Source organism: Monodelphis domestica, chromosome 6, assembly GCF_027887165.1.
Source record: "Monodelphis domestica isolate mMonDom1 chromosome 6, mMonDom1.pri, whole genome shotgun sequence".
Classification (NCBI taxonomy): Eukaryota; Metazoa; Chordata; class Mammalia; order Didelphimorphia; family Didelphidae; genus Monodelphis; species Monodelphis domestica.
In genome coordinates this window covers 125,086,583-125,105,101 of record NC_077232.1, presented here as the reverse complement: position 1 = coordinate 125,105,101, position 18,519 = coordinate 125,086,583, and the positions used below count along the sequence as shown (strand labels likewise).

The 18,519-nt window shown below is 38.6% G+C and overlaps 1 protein-coding gene and 1 pseudogene across 1 annotated transcript in view; both read right to left on the bottom strand.

The window, feature by feature from the left end:
* The window catches only part of C6H4orf19 (chromosome 6 C4orf19 homolog), a 104,858-nt gene that overhangs the window by 11,089 nt on the left and 75,250 nt on the right, over nt 1-18,519 (bottom strand). The window contains exon 2 of the mRNA XM_007496578.3: nt 12,169-12,217. The gene's annotated coding sequence lies outside the window, so the exon portion shown is untranslated. The remainder of the gene's footprint in view (nt 1-12,168; nt 12,218-18,519) is intronic.
* Nucleotides 13,540-18,519, bottom strand: part of LOC130455226 (60S ribosomal protein L3-like) — a 68,704-nt pseudogene continuing 63,724 nt past the window's right edge.

Here is an 18,519-nt window from a genome sequence, read left to right as displayed (position 1 = left end):
TGAACAGGTAATGACTCATGTATTTATATTTAGCAGAGGCTAGTATCTATATTAATTCCTGCTTAGTAACCCTTTCTGAGGCTTTCAACTTTGTCATACAAATTCAAGTCTATTTCTGCTCTATTTCCACATCCACTTTCCCCCCTACCAGGTAGTGTCTTCAAATCTCAATCTCAAAAAGCCAAAAGCTACACTTAATAGCAGGGAGTCATATATAGGGGTGACCGGAATGTGGTCTGTGCTAAAATCTGCATATACATACACACACTGTATGTAGTGGTTTGCCCTTTGTTTTTGAAGAAGACCAATAACATCATGAGTGATGTGTTGACCTGTGAATAAATTGGATTTTACCAAGGTAAGGAGTTAAGCAAAATTGTCAGCCTCATCCTCTCTCCCAGAGTCATTGAAGTCCCGACGTGTCTTTGCCATTGGGACCATATGTAGTAGGCGTGAAATAAATCTACACCAAATGGACATTATTGGATGCTCAACATGTGACCTGAAAACAAGATGTCCACATTGACAGTTTTTGAATTTGGGAGAGAACAAAAAGTACTTGGGGAGAGTAAAATGAACATTTTCTGAATTCTCTTTATAGCTAGCTGACAAACTGTAGTCAAGCATCCTGAATTTCCTTTCCCTTTGGATCATAAAGAGCAAGAAGGAGCCGCAAAGAGCAAATCTCTTTCAATCATCACCTGGTTTACACAAGCGAAAAGCAAATATCATCAGAATGAATGTGTTCATCTATTTCTGGCTCTCTCCGCTTTATTCTTGTTTTTGATGGATGAAGTCAGCTCAGGGTTACATGTGGGGGCTAAATGGTGGTGAGTTTTAAGACAACAATGCTAATGCACTGTCAGTTACTCAGAGATGGAAGAAAAACCTGTTTCATGGCCCTGAAGATGACTGTGGGAACCAGCGGGTGCAAGCACAGTATAGGCACTTAGAAGGGACCTATGTTTGCTGAATTCAACTGAACCGCACATGGCTGAGCACACATTGAGAAGATATAATGGAAGGCATGAAAGATGGCAACTTATCCAGGAGCTGATCTGCCTTTTCCAAAGTGAGAGTAGCAGGAGGTGGGTTTATTCATTCCCAACCTTAGTAAGAGCTGATGATAATAGACATCTATTAGCAGGTTATCTCCGTTGTTTTATTTATCCAGTCTCTTTTCAAGCAAATGCCTTCCCCAGTAGGAAAGGGCAGAGAAATGCCTAATTAGGGAGTTCAGAAAGCAATAATGTCTTCTTCTGAGTTTTCTGGACATGCCAGAAACATGAAAAGAGGATGTAGAGAACAATTTCATTTTAAGTCCTAACCTTGGTTTATTTTGTCCTTAGACATATTTCATCTATATTGACCAGAAGCAAGAAAAAGATGCACTCAGGAACAGAACTGGAGAGAGAGGGAGAGAGAGAGAGAGAGAGAGAGAGAGAGAGAGAGAGAGAGAGAGAGAGAGAGAGAGAGAGAGAGAGAGAGAGAGAGAGAGAGAGAGAGAGAGAAGAGAAGGAGAGAGAGGGAAAGAGAGAGGGAGAGAGGGAGAGGGAGAGGGAGAGGGAGAGAGAGAGAAGGAGAGAGAGGGCAAGAGAGAGGGAGAGAGGAAGAGAGAGAGGGAGAGAGAAGGAGAGGGAGAGAAAGAGAAAGGGAGAGGGAGAGGGACAGACTGAGTGCTTTCAACTTTTGAAACAGGTTTAATTTTCAACTGGGGAATTCCAAGGGTTACCACTACTGTTCTTCTTTTAGGAAATATTTTTAAAATACTGTATGGAACTGGTTTGTGTTTGTAGAACAAGTTTTTCAGACAATGGAATTCAATACTAAGGTCTAGATTCTTTGTTTTAAGGAAGCCAACCTGCTATGTCTGAAAGACACAGGCAAGGTAGTATCTAATAATAAATTAGAGAATGTCAAACATTGAATAAGTATTCAGTGAATACCTTTTGTATACTAAGCCCAGAGATTCCCTGAAACTCTCTCAAATTATTAACATTTAAACCCTCACCTTCTGTCTTAGTAGCAATTTAAGACAGAATGGTAAGAGCTAGGTAATTGAGATTAAGTGACTTGTCCAGAGACACCTAGCTAGAAGTCTGAGGTCAAATTTGAACCCAGGTCCTCCTGACTCCAGACCTGGAGCTCTATACACTATGCTACTTAGCTGCCCCACCAATTAATTTTTCAAAATGTTTCCCAAGTATGCAAACATCTTTATAGATAAGATTTTCTATCCTCATAGGGAATTTCTGGCTCTTAAATCCTGTTTTCCATTGAAGTGGAGAGAAGAGAATTCACATACAGAATCTATAGCATGGGGGAAGGTAGGTTTAGTGGATTGAGAGCCAGGCCTAGAGAAGGGAGGTCCTAGGTTCAAATCTGACCTCACACACTTCCCAGCTGTGTGACCCTGGACAAGTCATTTAACCCCCATTGCCTAGCTCTTACCACTTGTCTGTCTTGGAACCAATACACAGTATCGATTCCAAGATGGAAGGTAAGGGTTTTTATAAAAAAAGAAACTATAGCAGAGGCAGGGCTATAAGACAGGACCACTCATAATTCTTGAGCCAGAAGGTACCTTGAGGCTATTGTCCAGTCCATTCATTTTATGCTGATTTGCTCAATATCACATAATCAGTGGCAGAGGCTGGACTCGAACCCAGGAACTTTGATTTGAGAACCACTGTTGTTCATTACAGATTTCTTAAGTGGCTAATAGTCTACCTGTGGCAACACTATTATTGGTTACAAATAATCTTTGGAGCATTTTTTGTCTTAATGTTTCTGATACTAAACTGATTAAATTCACTTTAATATTTGAGGTGGAAGAAATGGGAGAAGCAGATGGTTGAGTCTTGATATTGTTATCAACCAATAATGCATATTATGTGGCTTTCTAATGTGGGTCCATGAGTTGAACAGGATTTGGAGAGTGGGCTGGATTGCTTTGGGGAAATTATGCAGTGTTTTTAATTACCCCCCAGAGCTTCTTTCTGAAACAAAGACCTATCTTTTAAAACAACAATATTCTTTCTGTGTCACTGTATGGCTGAGAGTCATGAAATACCACAATCTTGCAAGGGTCACCCCAAAGGCAATGGAGAGCAGCACAGTGGGTGTGAGCAGGCTGCTGCACCCCACTACAAATAAGGAATTGTGTAAGACAAATGACAGAAAAGATATAATCAGAGAGATGTGTGACTGTGAAAAAAAAAAAGGACTGGTCATATGATAGATAACTGATAGGATGACCTGTGTGATCCAGTGGAATCCAGGCACTGGATTAAAGTCTTGGGGGACATTCCTGGCATGTTGGGTGGAGACCCTGTGAGGGATTGATGATGTGATAAATCAGGAGTCACAATGTCAGTAGGCATGGATGGACATTGGGTGGCTTCATTGGAGGGCGTATACCCACTGAAGAAATCACAGATCCATTGAAATGAGTCTACTGTCTCCAACATATAGGAAACTCTTGCCTTTACTCTTTTTTCATTTCTGGGAGAATTTATTTTTCATATGCTATATTAATTTCTATTCCTAATATTAGGGAAATTATTCTATATTCCTTTTCTGGGATCTGGGTTAGGGATGCCATCTAATATGCTGCTTTTTTGCATTTTGGGGGCGGTCCTTGGGAATCTCAAAGAAGGTCTTCCTTTATAATAGAATTTGGTTAATAAATGACAAAGACTAGGGTTCTTTTCCTGTGGACATGACCTATTTACATGTGGAGATGGGGAGGGGTAGATTGATGGACTGCCTCTTAACTAGGTAATATCAGTAAAAGATGTCTTGGGATGGTCAAAGGAGGGCTGAAAATGAGCTCCTAAAAATCTATTTATGACTGCCTAACCCAGTTCAGGTTGTCCCTTGGTAGGAAGAGCGCCATGGAGACTTAAAACACTTTATCAGTTATGATGCTGGCCTCACCAGTAAACCTGATATGATCAATAAACTTCTAGTCCTATCCTAAATCCACCTCGTAAGATAATTTTAATGATAACACTTCCCTTCTCTGATTTTCCTGGATTCCATTCTTTATCCCTGAACTTCAGGGCTGTGACAATACATAGATTCACAGGTACATAGATTTGGAGCTAGTAAAGGGGCTTTATTGGTCATCTAAACCAAACTTTATTTTACAAAAGAGGCAACTGAGATCCAAAGAGATGAAGTGACTCATCCGATAATAGTAAAGGAGGCAGAGCCCCAATTTGAACTTGTTTTTTAAAAAAAATTCCAAAGCTAGTCCTATAAGATACTGTTTCCCAGTATTTTAATAATAATAACTGACATTTATATACTTATCCAGCACTTTAAGGTTTGCAAAGCACTTTATGTATATTACTTTGGGTATGTGTGAAGAGGTGAAATTTCCTATTTCCCTTAAATATGGAGGCAAAGGATGGGGGTGGTGATATTTCTGATTCTAAAGTCCTCGAGGTCTGGCAGATGGCTGACCTTTGATAGGGAACTCTTTTGTGAATAGTAGGGGATTCCTTTCATAGAACAGATGACAACTGAGGCCTCCTCCCTGCTGTCAATCCTAGCAAACTTCCCAGAGGAAGAGAGGAAGTGTGATAGAAAGAAGTCCAGGTGGGCCATTGCTCCAAAAGATCAAAGAAAGAGTAAGAGGGTCCATTTGTATAAAAATAAAGTGGCAAAAAACTGTGAGGAATAGATGAAGAAAAACATCTGAGTAAAATGGAATACTATTGTATTAGCCCTAAGAAATAATGAAAAAGAATGAGTTCAGAGTTCCCAAGTTCAGAGAAACTTGGGAAGACTTGAATGAACTGCTGATGTAAAATGAAGTAGAAGAAGCAGGTAAACTGTGAGTAATAACAACAACATTGTGAAGAACAAAACTTTATTGTTAAAGCAATGATCCATCATGATTTCAGAGGACACCTGATAAATCTATGCTATTTGCCTCCTGACAGAGAGACAATGGATAGAAAATGCAGAATGAGACATATTTTGGGGAATGGTCAATATGGGAAATTGTTTTGTTTGATTATGAATATTTGTTATCAGAGATTTCTTTTTCTTTTAAATGCAGGCAGTATGGGGGGGGGACAGTTTAGAGAAAATAAATGCTTGCTCTGATTGAAAAACAAAGTAATTTAAAAAAAGGGAAAATCTCTCCTATAAGGCTTCAAGATCTACTAGGAGGAATTTCCCTGTTTACAATTACTTCTAATAGTATTTTCATTTTAATGGAAGATCTCGAAGATAAAAAGCCTTAAAGAGCTGGAAGAATAAGTCTTTAATATGAGAGTTGATTTGGTGGGGGCGGGGGGGAGGCATGGAGGAATAGAGGGTAAGGTCCAGAACCCTCAAATCATACATATTATATAAGTGGCCACTTGCTCTCTTATTCATAAAGTTGTCCCCAACATGTAATTTAGTGCTTAGTTTCAGCTTCAGTGGGCTCTGTCGCTGATCTATTTTATTGAAATTATGGAAGTAGGGCATCACGGTTCTAATCAATATTTCACATATTTGTGACAATCTGTGTGAATTCCCTTTCCATTGATTCAGATTGTCAACACTGGCTACTTTAGAACTGACAGAGATTTAGAGTTGGACAGTTTGTTCTAGACATCTAAGCACTGAATCCTGGATGTAAGTAGAGCTAGATGTGATCCCAAAGGTCATCTAGTCCAAATCTTTAGATTTACACCTAAGGAAATTGAGGTTTACTGAAGTGAAAGTTTCAAGATTTGAAACCAGGTTCTCTGACTAAAAAATGAAACATATTTTTTGCTGTGCCAAGATTGTACAGAAGAGAATCTTTGGGAAATAAAATGTTAAAAAGTCATCCTGTTTAGGTAGATAGATGTTACTAGCAGGATGTCTTCCCCCCATCAGAAAAAGGTGGAAAAAGTTCATCAAGCCACTCAACTCTTACTTTGCATACTAGTCTCTTAATAAACATTTGAGTTGAATTAATGAACTTTTTTAAAATAGCAATTTCATTTATGTAACAAGGAAGTGGGACTTTCATTGCTATGGAAGACAAAGATAGATAGCATGGTAGAATGTACAGAATGCTAGTATTTGGAGTTTTAGGATACTGGGTTTGAATCCTGGCTCTGCCACTTATGAGCTCCATAACTGAGCAAGTAACTTCTCTTTGGGCTTTAGTTTACTCATCTGTAAATTGAGGGTATTAGACTAGAACTTCTAAAGTCTTCTCCAGCTCTAAATCTTCATGAAACCTGCTTGGGGAGACCACCCAAAGATCCTAGAAAAGAAGACTTTCTTAGAATAAAGGTTCTTCATATCACCTATAGTAAAATTCACTAGAAGAACACTGGTCTTTCAGGCAGCTGCTTTCTTTGGACAGCTTTTCCTCTTCACCCACCAGATGGCAGCACAGTTAATTTATTTGTAAAGACCATGGGAGGAAAAGGATCATAAATTGAATCAATGGTAGGACATAACTGAGTGGATGTTCTCCATACAACAAAAGGGGAAAGGGAAGACCTGAGAAGATTTTTGCCTCTTCCTACTTACTACCAGTGGGTTTGCCATTTCTCTTCCTAAACGTATTTTGGAAAGATAAACTGTAACTGATTGACCAGTTCCCTTTCCCCCTCTTCCCTTCCCTTTCTGTGGTGCTCCTCAGAAGAGCTTTCTCTAATAAACCACAGACTTACTAAGAAAAAAAAGATTGGACATATATGCCACAAACTCTTGCCATTCCCTAGTTTTTCCTAGTTTCTTTATCCTGTGGCAACACATCCTCACATCTTCCCTTCCCAGGCTTCTTCTCTTCATCCTGACTACCAGTTGTGGCTGCTGGTGGAAGAAATTAAGTTGGGGATAGAGGATTTCAGGGATGGAACTTGGACCTTGAGATATATCTGTGGGGAGACTCATCAGAATATTGGGGTAGAAAGAGAAGCAGACCCAATGAAAACAAGGGTGTGATTCTACAAAATGCTTGTTGCTATGGGTAGGTGGGGACCAGAGTAGATGGGGAAGCAGGGTGCCTTTGAAGCTGTTAGCCTTGTTGATTTTATCATCTGATGAAGCAGTAAGGCAACTTGAGGGAGAGAAAGGATGTAGTAGCATATGCCAGTTGAACCAAACCTTGACTCTCACTTCCCTTCAGACACTGATGGAGATGGTCCAAGAATCTGATGCCAAGAGTCTTGGGAGCAGCACCATTCAGCTAAAATTGCTCTCTCCAAAGTTATCAATGATCTTTTGAATGCCAAATCTAATGGCCTTTTAAAAATCCCTAAACTTCTTGACCTGTCAGCAGCTATTGGTACTCCTCTTCCCATGGCACTTTCTTCTCTCTAGGTTTCTGAGATACTGCTTGTCTTAGTTCTGCTTCCTCTCTGGTTGCTCTTCTTGGGTCTCTTTTGTGGGATCTTCATTCCAGGCATGCCCAATAAAGGTGGGTATCTCCCAGGGCTTTGTCCTCTTATCTTTCTAGTTTATTTCACTTGCTGATCTCATCATTTCCTATGGTTCCAATGATCATCTCTCTGCTAATGATTCTCAGATCTACTTATCCTGTCCTAAGTTCATTCTAACCTCCAGACTCTTTATCTCCAACCACTCACAAGACACTTCAAATAGGATGTCCAGTAGATATATCAAACTTGAGATGCCCCAAAATGAACTAATTATATTTCCCTCCAAACCCTGCCCCATTTTAAACTTTCCTAGTACTGCTCTAAAGCACCACTACATTCCCAATCACCCGGGCTCACAACCTACGTGCCATTCTTGACTCCTTACCCTTTCATACTTTGCCCCCTTTCTGATCTATTGTCAAAGTCTGATGATTTTACTTTTGTAGAATTTGTTCTTTTTAAAAATTTTATTAATAGAATTTATTTCCATGTACCTTAGCCCCTCCATAGAAGGCATCATCTGGCAAAGAGATATTTATGCATAAATTCTATCTTTCATGTTTCCATTTTTCACTTCATTTTCTGGAGGTGAACATTCACAAGTAGATTTTCAAATTTTAAATCTGTAGCTGTATGTTATGTTCTCTTGATTCTACTCATATTACTCTTTATCTCATGGAGTTCTTTCCAAGTTAAAAAAAATGAATTTGCTCATCATTTCTTATGGTGCACTTTGTAGCATTTCCTGTATACTTTTCTCCTCTGAACTTCCACCACCTTGATTCAGGCCCTCATTACCTCACATCTGGACTATTGCAATAGCCTGCATTCAAATCTTATCTCCCTTCTAGTCCACCATTCCCTCAGTTTTCAAATTATTTTTCCTAAAGCACAGATCATATTCATTAAATTTCAGTGGCTTCCATCACCTCTAGGATCAACTACAAAATCTTGTTTTACATTTAAAACTATTCATTAGTTGTCCCCCTCCCTTTTGAGTCTTTTTACACCTTCTTCCCCCATCCCATGTCTGTGATCCAGTGACACTGGCCTCCTTGTTGTTCCTTGAACAAGATATACAATTTCCAGACCCCAAGTGCTTTCACTGGCACTCACATGCCTGGAATGCTCTTCATTTCCTTCTTGATTCTCTAGCTTCCTCCTAGCTAAGTTTCTCCTAAATTCTCATCCTCCAAATGTTAGTGCCTTTCCTCTATTTTTAAAAATCTCTAATTTATTCAATTTGTCTCTATATGTAGTTTTTCTTTTTTTAAACCCTTACCTTCCATCTTAGAAGCAATACTGTGTATTGGTTCCAAGGCAAAAGAGGGTAGGCAATGGGTATTAAGTGACTAGTCCAGGGTCACACAAGTATGAAGTGAGGCCAGATTTGAAGCTAGGACTTTTCATTTCTAGACTTGTACTTTAGTATCTTTTCCAAGAAAACCTCCCATTTCTAGGCTGACTCTCCATCCATGGAGTCACTTAGCTGCCCCATATCCTGTATATATCTTGATTGTACCTAGTTGTTCGCTTCCAGCCCTGACTTTACTGAGAGATGCCGTCTCCTTAGGCGAAACCTACCATTCTCACCACTTCCACAAACAAATGTTAACCAAGTGCTCCGGCAGCACCCTCCTATCTCCTTCCAGCTCCCTGCACACAGCGACCACAAATCCAGAAAAGAAAATTCTTGCCATCAGAGTCCTTGGCAGTGTTGAAGAGTTAAAGCATCATAAAGTAAAGATGATTTTATCAGCAAAAAATGACATTAAAGAAGAGGCTGGAATTTCTGCTGCTGGTGAATCCTGAGGACCATGAAATCTTTCGTGATCTGACTTAGAACTGAAACCTTCTACATATATTGTCTCTTCCATTAGAAAGGGAGAGTCCTTTAGGGCAGGGGATGTCTTGTCTATTTGTATCCTCAGAGCTTAGCTCAGAGTTTTCTAAGTAGTAAACTCTTATTTGTTTGTTGTTGTTGGGTTTTTTTTTAACTACGAAATTCTTTGCTTCTGTCTAAGGTAGAAGAGCTAGGCAGTTGGGGTCAAGTAACTTGTCTGGCATCATTAGGAAGTGTTTGAGACCAGATTTGAACCCAGGAACTTCTCTTTCCAGGCTTGGATTTTTATCCACTGAGACACCTACCTCCCCCCTTCCTAAAAACTTTGAAAACTTAGGCTAGTTATCCAGGATCTGTCACTCCATCTCTTGGGGCCTCACATTTCTGCTGCTATAAAATGAGGAGGGTGGACTAGATGCCTTCTTAAAAAAAAAAAAACCCTCCCAGTTCTTAAGCTATGATCCTGTGTGTTAACAAAGGTTTTAGAGTAGGGACAATTCAAGGAAGTTGACCAGAAAGCTTTCAGCCAGAAGAGGGAGAGCTTCTTTCAGGGTTATACTCTGGGCACAACCATGGGAAGTTACTAAATCAGAGCAGCTTTGAAAAGAAATGTTTGATCTGGAACTGAAAGATGGGCTGTGGACTTACAAAGGGAGGACTTCCTCTCCTCTCCACTTACATTCTGAATTTAGAAGTATCAACTGGGAAGAAAAGCTGGAAACAGTCGTAAAAGGGTATTGTAATAAATTATGAGCCCTTGCCTCAATTTCTTGCAAAGAGTAAAATGTAGGGTGGGAGGAGGAGAGGGGGAAAAAAATGAATCGTATAACCATGGAAAAATATTCTAAATCAATTAATGAAATAAAAAATTTCAAATTAAAAAAAAAGAGTAAAATGTAAGCACCTTGTATAAAAGGAAAGCCATTTTGTTTTGGTCTTTGTAGCCCCAATGCATAGCATGGTGCTTTGAACCTAGTTATCGTTTAATAAATGACCCTGATCTTCTTGCTGTTCTTCACTTATGACATACATGAAACCTGACAGTAAGCATTTCCCCTGGCTGTCCCCTATGCCTGGAATCCTCTCTGTCCTCATCTTTCACTTCTGGCTTCCTGTAATTTCTATCTTGTACAAGAAACCTTTCCTCTTTAATTTTCACTCTGTTCCCTTTGAGACTACCTCCAATTTATCCTGTACTTTTTTGCATGCACATAATTTTGTTTGCATACCGTCTCCTCCATTAGTCTGTGAAGTCCTTGAGAGCAGGGGCTATTTTTTTTTTGTCTTTTGCCTGGCACATAGTAGGTGTTTAATCAATGCTAGTTGACTTGACTCATTCAATTATAGCTTAATTGAAACGTAGACACTTAATATGTTTGTTGAATTATGTGACTTTTATTGTTTATAACCCGTGACTTCTACTTTGGGATATTTCAACATCATCCTGAAATGTTTTCTGAATCCCTATCAAGTATAAGGCACTGTGGTAGACACCATAGAGGATGAGACACGTAGGACTGTATATAGCAATTTTGTACTCAAGCCACTTCAGAAACAGGGATGACACAGAAATATCAATAACTAGTTGGGGTCTGGGCACTCCTAAATGGGGCAGTCCTGCCAAATACCCGAGCAATCCCACCTCTGAGAACACAATTTCTGCCTTTACGTGTCTTAAAATTTGATTGAAACTATGTGAAAAGATGGCCCAAGAAAAATGCAAAGAAAAATTCCTAATCCCCTGTGTGTCTGTCACCAAGAAGAAGTACTCAAATGGCGATGAAACTTTGGCTGGGATATGTCTTGTCATATCTGTCTGGGAAGACTGACAGAATTACAGGAAAATAATGTTATACTAAAACCCAAATAAAAGGGGAAGAAATAGGTTTTCTGGATTGTCCTGGATAATAAAGTCTACATATAGTATAGTGGAATGAACATAGAAGATAGAGTCAGAATCCCTGTTCCAAAACCTGGATTTGGTGGGTAGAGCCAAGATGGCGGCTTAGTAGCAGGGAAAGCTGAAATTGCTCTGAGAATCCTTGCAAAAAACTGGATTTGTGGGGGCAGCTGAGTAGCTGGGCAAGCCACTTAACCCTCACTGCCTAGCCCTTACCACTCTTCTGCCTTGGGACCAATACACAGTAAGAGTTTAAAAAAAAAAACAAACAATTGGATTTGTGGGGGCAACTGAGTAGCTCAGTGGATTGAGAGCCAGGCCTAGAGTCCTAGGTTCAAATCTGGCCTTAGATACTTCCCAGCTGTGTGACCCTGGGCAAATCACTTGACCCCCATTGCCTAGCCCTTACCATTCTTCTGCCTTGGAACCAATACACAATATTGACTACAAGACAGAAGGTAAAGGTTTAAAAAAAAATAAAAAAAACCCCCCAAAACACTGGATTTATTGTTGTCAAAGGACCTGAATTTGAAAACTTGGCTGTGTAATTCAAGCTTCAGTTGCCCCATTTATAAAATGAGGTTAGATTAGATGACATCTAGTATCCTCTTCATATTTAATTCTATGACCTCAGGCCTAACCTTTGCAACCCTGTTTTTTCATTTTTAAAAAATCTTTAACCTTTGGTCTTAGTATCAATTCGAGGCAGAAAAAGTGGAAAGAACTGGGCAATTTGGTTTAAATGACTGTCCTGGGTTACCCAATTAGGAAGTGCCCAAGGCCACATTTGAACCCAGGTTCTCCTTACTCCAGACCTGGCACTCTACCCAATGTTCTACCAGGTGCCCCTTGGGCCAATTGTGTTTTGAGGCTAACCATCTCTCCCTGGGATCTCAGTTATCTCACCCATAAAGTGAACAGGTTGGACTAAATGATCTCAAAGGTTCCTTCTAGATCTAATACTATATATGAAAATTTAGTGGTAAATTGAAAGTGAGGCTTCTCTTCCAAAATATACAAAAGGAAAAGAAAGGGCTTACCTGTGGGGGAATCGTCCATTCGTTTTCTCGTAAAGTTTAATTTTCCTTCCTGTAAAAAAAACAACAAATTATATTTAGACATATTTTTTGAATTTCTACCTTTTTACTCTTACTGTTTTCGTTTTTCACAGATCTGCTTCTACTGAAATGATGCAAGGTCTAGAGATGGCCATGGGAAGAAAGTATCTGATGATAGGTAATAACGATCCAAAGCAACCAAGAAACTCTTTTCCTGACTCAGGATGATGACGGTATACCTGACTTCTTACTCAGAGGGCACATTCTGTAATCTCAGCTATCTGGAACACATCCCAATAACAGTTTCTCCAAACTTTGATGGGCCTTTTCATGGTCTGACAGAACTTACGATGTGGTATATAGGATACATTGAATTGGGGAGGAAGACTATGGACCATAGGTAGTGGGATCCTAAACTTTTATGGTGGAGATGGGACTGAAAGTGGGTTAGAGTGAGGAAAAGAAGGATTTATGTCTGAGACATAAAGAAAAACTTAAATTGGGTTCAAAAAAAGCATGTTTTTGCCTGGGAGTCATGAAGACTTTGGTTTAAGTCCTATCTTGTCTTGGGTAACAGAATGGTTATCTTGAATGGCATAACTTTTTAAAATGGTAGTTTTTTATATTTCATGTGTTATGTCTTACTCATTCATCCCCATGCCACAAGATTAGTTCAGCTCCTTTTAAAAACCATATTATTTCTTTGATGACACAAAAATATGCATTTGTGAAATGCATACCTTTTAGTAAACACTAAATTAAAGATGAAAGTAACATTGCCAGTTATAGAATATAGCTTAAAAAAGTGGATGTTCAAAATATTCACTACCTGTTTCTTTATTTTTGAAGGATAATGCAATAGAGGTGGATACATTTCTACTATTCCTGGTAGACACTTCTTCTGGGCAAATGAGCATCCAGATCTATCAGGGAATCTTAAAATGGTTAAATCTATTTTGGACTCAGTTTTTAATTTCTCTCTAAATTCCAAGAGCTTTTAGAGCTCTTAGACTTCAAGTTATGGCGAAATGACTGACCTAAATGGGCAAAGGGGATTTCCTTATCTGGAAATTCTCTATATTAATGAAATCACAGGTCTAGTTCCTATTCCTATAGGTAGAAAAAGGACATATGAAGATTAGCATGAGCAAAGACAATAAAATGAAAATATCTTTTTCTTCCTTCCTTCTTCTCTCCCTCCCTCCCATTCCTCTCCTCTCTCTCTCTCTCTCTCTCTCTCTCTCTCTCTCTCTCTCTCTCTCTCTCTCTCTCTCTCTCTCTCTCTCTCTCTGTCTCTCTCTCTCTCTCTCTCTGTCTCTCTCTCTCTCTCTCTCTCTCTCTCTCTGTCTCTCTCTCTCTCTGAATATGTTAGAGAGCCCAAACATGATTTAGCAGGCAATTTTGAGCAAGAGACAGGATACAGTGAAAAAGATGTTTAAATAAGCTTAATGTAGTATATGGAATGGAATGAAGGGGGGACAGGGCTAGAAGCAGAGAGACCACATGAAGTTGTTGGTCTCTTGATAGTGGGTGATGTTTACATGGACCAGTACAGTGGTAATGAGGATAAATTCAAGAGCATTTCAACAATAAAAAGTGATAAGACAAGGTAAAAGATTGAAATTTATGGGATTAAAATTGGTAAGGGTCAAAGATGGTGCTAATATTTGGTCTTAGAAGTTGGAAGAACAGTGGTACAAAAGACAAAATGAATAATTATGGAGATTATGAGAATGAATTTGGCTTTGGACACACATTGAGTTTAAGGTAATAGAGGAGCATCCTATTAGAGATGTTCCATGACTACTTGGAAATGTGGGATTCAGACACTGGTGAGGGATTGGGGTAAAGGGAGATAAAGTTTTAGAGCTATCAGGATAAAGATGATATGTGAAGTCACAACAGGGGATGAAATCATTGAAGCAAGTATAGGCAGCGAAAAGGTGGAAGGCAAACTTCTATCTCTTAATATTAATATTTTCTCTTGGAAAAGTTGCTAGGAAAACAGCAAAGATGGTATTGTAGGAGCAAATATGACACCCTGGTTCCTTTTTTCACAAGTACTCCAACAAGTATCTAGGAAGAATATGAGATGGCACAATAACTGGGAAAGTCAAGGAGAAAGCCAGGAAATCCTTCTAGCTAAAGATTACAATATCAGCCCATAGACAAGTGACCAGCAAAGGAGTTCTGGAACAGAGGTGGGTAGAAGGTCCATTGCTCTGACGTGGAAAGGGATCACAGATTCAAGGGTACGGATCAGGAGACACCTGATGCTTGGTTGCTCAGACAGAGAAGGGGCATCATTGATTCAACCCAATTGTGCACACCAGCAATGAGCATAGATTTCTATCTCTCTGACTACAGAGCATGAACAGCTCAGACCATTAGAGCAGTGACCTGACTGTGTACTTCAGCAGAAAGCTTAAGTCACACTGAAAGTTGGCATTTCTCTGGACTGACCTACTCCACTTTCCTTGAAGAAGGTAACATTCCATGCCTGGAACTTTGCAGTGATATAACTTCAGATAATATAGATCAGGACCATACAAGACCCCAACATTTTCTTCCATAAGTAACAGTGTCTAGAATTGACGCAAAGACCCAATTTAGGAAAGCAGACTGGAAGAATGAGGAAACACAAATAGAAAGACAATAATGCTCAAAAAATAAATGGCTCTTTTGGAGACAGATACTCTCAATACGAAAACCTAAAAACCTCCAAAATGTCCTTGAATAGCATGCCAAAGAAAAAAAATAGCTGGACCACAATTGGGGAGTGGTTTTTTAAAATGATGTTTTGATGAAGACAATATGGAAATACGCTTTGCATGATTATATATATCTCTGGGAAAATTGCTTGCCATCTCTGGAATGGGAGAGAGAAGAAAGGAAGGGAGACAATTTGGATCACAAAACTTTGGAAAACTTACGTGGAAATTTTTTATTAAATGCAATTGGTAAAATAAATATTATATTCTGATGATCTTTTTAACCCTTATCTTCTGACTTGGAGCCAATACACAGTATTGTGTATTGAGTGGTAAGGGCTAGGCAATGGGGGCTAAGTGACTTGTCCAGGGTCACATGGCTAGAAAGGGTGTGAGGCCAATTTGAACCTAGGTCCTTCTGTCTCTAGGCCTGGCTCTTAGTCTATTGTGATACCCAGCTGCCCCCTATTCTGATGATCTTAAAGGAAGAAAGGAAAGGAAGGAGAGGAAATGAAGAGGAAGGAAAAATGAGGGAACCTAGAGCATAGTCAGGGTATGTAAGTAAAAATCTGTGTAAATAAGGAGACAGAGGTATGTGAAGCAAGTACCATGTCTCTATTACTTTCTTTCTTTCCTTTTTCTTTTTCTAAAAATAATTTCAGTTCATTGAGGTTCTATCAGCTCCAAGTTGAAAACATCAGGCAGCTTCTTCTTTAGCAACACAGTCCTTTTTGAATGGTCCCTTGAATGTTTTCTTCTTCATAGTCTGGAACCAAACTTGGCCAAATTTGCAGGTGGTGTTGGTGAATTTCAAGACAATTTTTTCCATTACCTGACACTGAGTCTATACCAGCAGATTTGCTTCTTGGTTCCAACATCACAGTCTTTCAGCTTTATAAAGTCAAGGGTCATTTTACTACTGGGGACAGGTCCTCTCAGAGGATTAGTGCTCTTGTTATACAGATTGTAATTAGTGGATGCATTGTTTTTGATCAGTTTCCCATCCTTGATCTGGTAGACCTGGCTTATAGAATTTTGCTGATCTCAGGGCAATGGTGATTGCCCTTCTGACCAGCCTGAGCATGCCTGAGTGCAGGGTGCCAAACTCCAACACAGGCTCTGTTCTGCAGGCTTCAGGTTTTTTTTTTTTAGGGAAATTTCATTGTATGCTAGTAGCGGGTGGCATCTTTGCAACCCTTGCCCTTGATAATTCCAATGAAATCAATCAACTCATTCTCATACCAATCTAGTTGCTCAGCCATTCACGTGGATCTCCTCAGAGGAAGCAGGTGAATCTGGGTGTGGGTATTGCTTTGGATGACTTGGCAGTATTTTTTCAAGCCATTGAAATCTTTCTCTGTTTCTTCTCGTCATCAACTACCCATTTCTTATAGTACATGTCGAAGGAATTCTTGGACTTAGGCCAGTTCTTGTAGAATTGCCACTTACACTCTTCACTGATGTGCCCAGCAAGGATGGCTTTGAAGGTATGGAATGCAAGAAGGGTTTGCATATACAGCCCACTATGCCTAGAATGTTTGGGTGGGGTGTCCCTACAATGGTAACCGGCTTGACCACTACCTTCTTGTTTACCTTTGAGCCAGGCTTGTCTACTTCCTGAATGATGGGGTTGGTGACTAATTTATAGTCCAGAAAGGGAATGAGTGTGGTGGGACCATCTTTGGGGAAGGTCTTCATCTTCCCCTGGTGTCTGCTGCTTGGCTTTTAAGGCAGGACTCCTAGAGACCCTGGTCTAGGAGCAGAGAATTTCCAGTGGGAATTGATGCTGCTATGACTGCCACTGATGTGAGTGAGAGCTGTGTATTACTTTCCGCTGAACCAATCAAAAGAAGGGAGAGCACAAACACACACACACACTCTCAAAGAGTATGATGTAGGAAAGCATTCAACTTACAGAGAAAAATGGAAAGAATATAGGGAGGGGTAAATGGTAAAATAAAGGAGAAGATAGAATTAGGGAAGGATTAGTCATAAACAAAATAAAGCTAACCTTAGAGGGTATTTTGGGTAGGGGGGTATAAAAGGAAAGAAAGAGAAAAACCTCTGATTGGAGTTTGGGAAGGCAAGAGAAGGAAGACAGAAACAGATTTGTATCACTTTTGAGCTCATTTTTCTCTCATCACCGTGTTCTTCTTCATAAATAGGGAGCAGGCAGCAAAATAAGGAAAAGGAATAAAAGAATAGATTAGAGAGAAATATACAATTAATAATCACAATTAAATTTGAATAGTTTGGAATCACCCTTAAAATGGAACAGGAAAATTGAATGGATTAAAAATCAGAATCCAATGATGTGCTTAAAAGAAACACACTTGAAACCTAAAGATTCATCCAGAAGTAAAGTTAAAGGCTCTAAAAAATCTCTTCTGTTTTAACTGAGCTCAAAAATGCTGATGAATCATATTAGGCACTGTAACCTCATGCAAAGCAACAGCAATAATAGACTTGGTTGAGAGACACACAGGGAAACTATATTAAGCAGAAAAGTACCACAAATAATGAATTTCTTAGCACTGATTACTTATAAAAATATAAAATGCAAAAAATCTTACAAAAATACAAAGAATACAAAATTTAGAATTTAAATAATTAATCAAAGAAAAAGAATGAATAAACTTTATGAAGAAAAAAGGGAGGATCAAATGAATTTATAAGTAAAATTTATCAAACATCCAAAGAATTATACTATTATCATATTGTTTGAAAAATAAGGAAAAGGGATCTTATCAAATTCATTTTATATACAAGTATGGTTTTAAAATCTAAACTAGATAGAGTCAAAACAGAAAAAGAAAATTTGAGACCAATGAATATTGATGAAAAAATTTTTAAGTAAAACAGTAGCAAAGAGGTTATAGTAACATGTTGAAAATATACACTATATCCAAATTGGATTTAGGAGGAAAGAAAGATTGGTTTAACATTAGGGAAATTATAAACATAATGGAACATTAAAAACAAGAACAATAAAAACCACAAGATTATATCAATTGATGGAGAAAAAGCTTTTTGCAAAAAAAAAAAAACATTTATTTTGGTTAAAAACACCAAAAACATAGAATAAATGGGCCATTTCTTAATATGGCAAGTAGTATCTATGTAAAACTAAGAGTCAGAATTATATTTAATGGGGATAAACCAGAGGCATTTCCAATAAAAAAAGGATAAAACTAGGAAGCTCATTATCACCACTACTATTTGGTATGGTGTTAGAGAGGCTATAGTAATGACATGAAAATGTTTAAAGGAATAAGCATATGTTAAGAAATAAGATGATTCCTTTTGCAGATGATGTGATAATTTTCTTAGGAAACTTAATAAACTAAAATTAATTGCAACAATAATTTCAGTGAAGTTGTAGGATATCAGTCTGCTGCCTCCTATATGGTTGAACTAAATGACTTCTATGATTTCTTCCAGATTTAGATTTATGATCTCGTAATTAGGAAAATATGTATATACCAACACTACAAAAATGTGAGACATACAACACCCTTTTTAAAAAATTAGGTTTCCCCTGACCTGAAATAGCATTGAATATTATATAGTATTGAAATAGTATTTGAACTTCCTTCTACTCCACCTTTATTTCCCAGAAGCA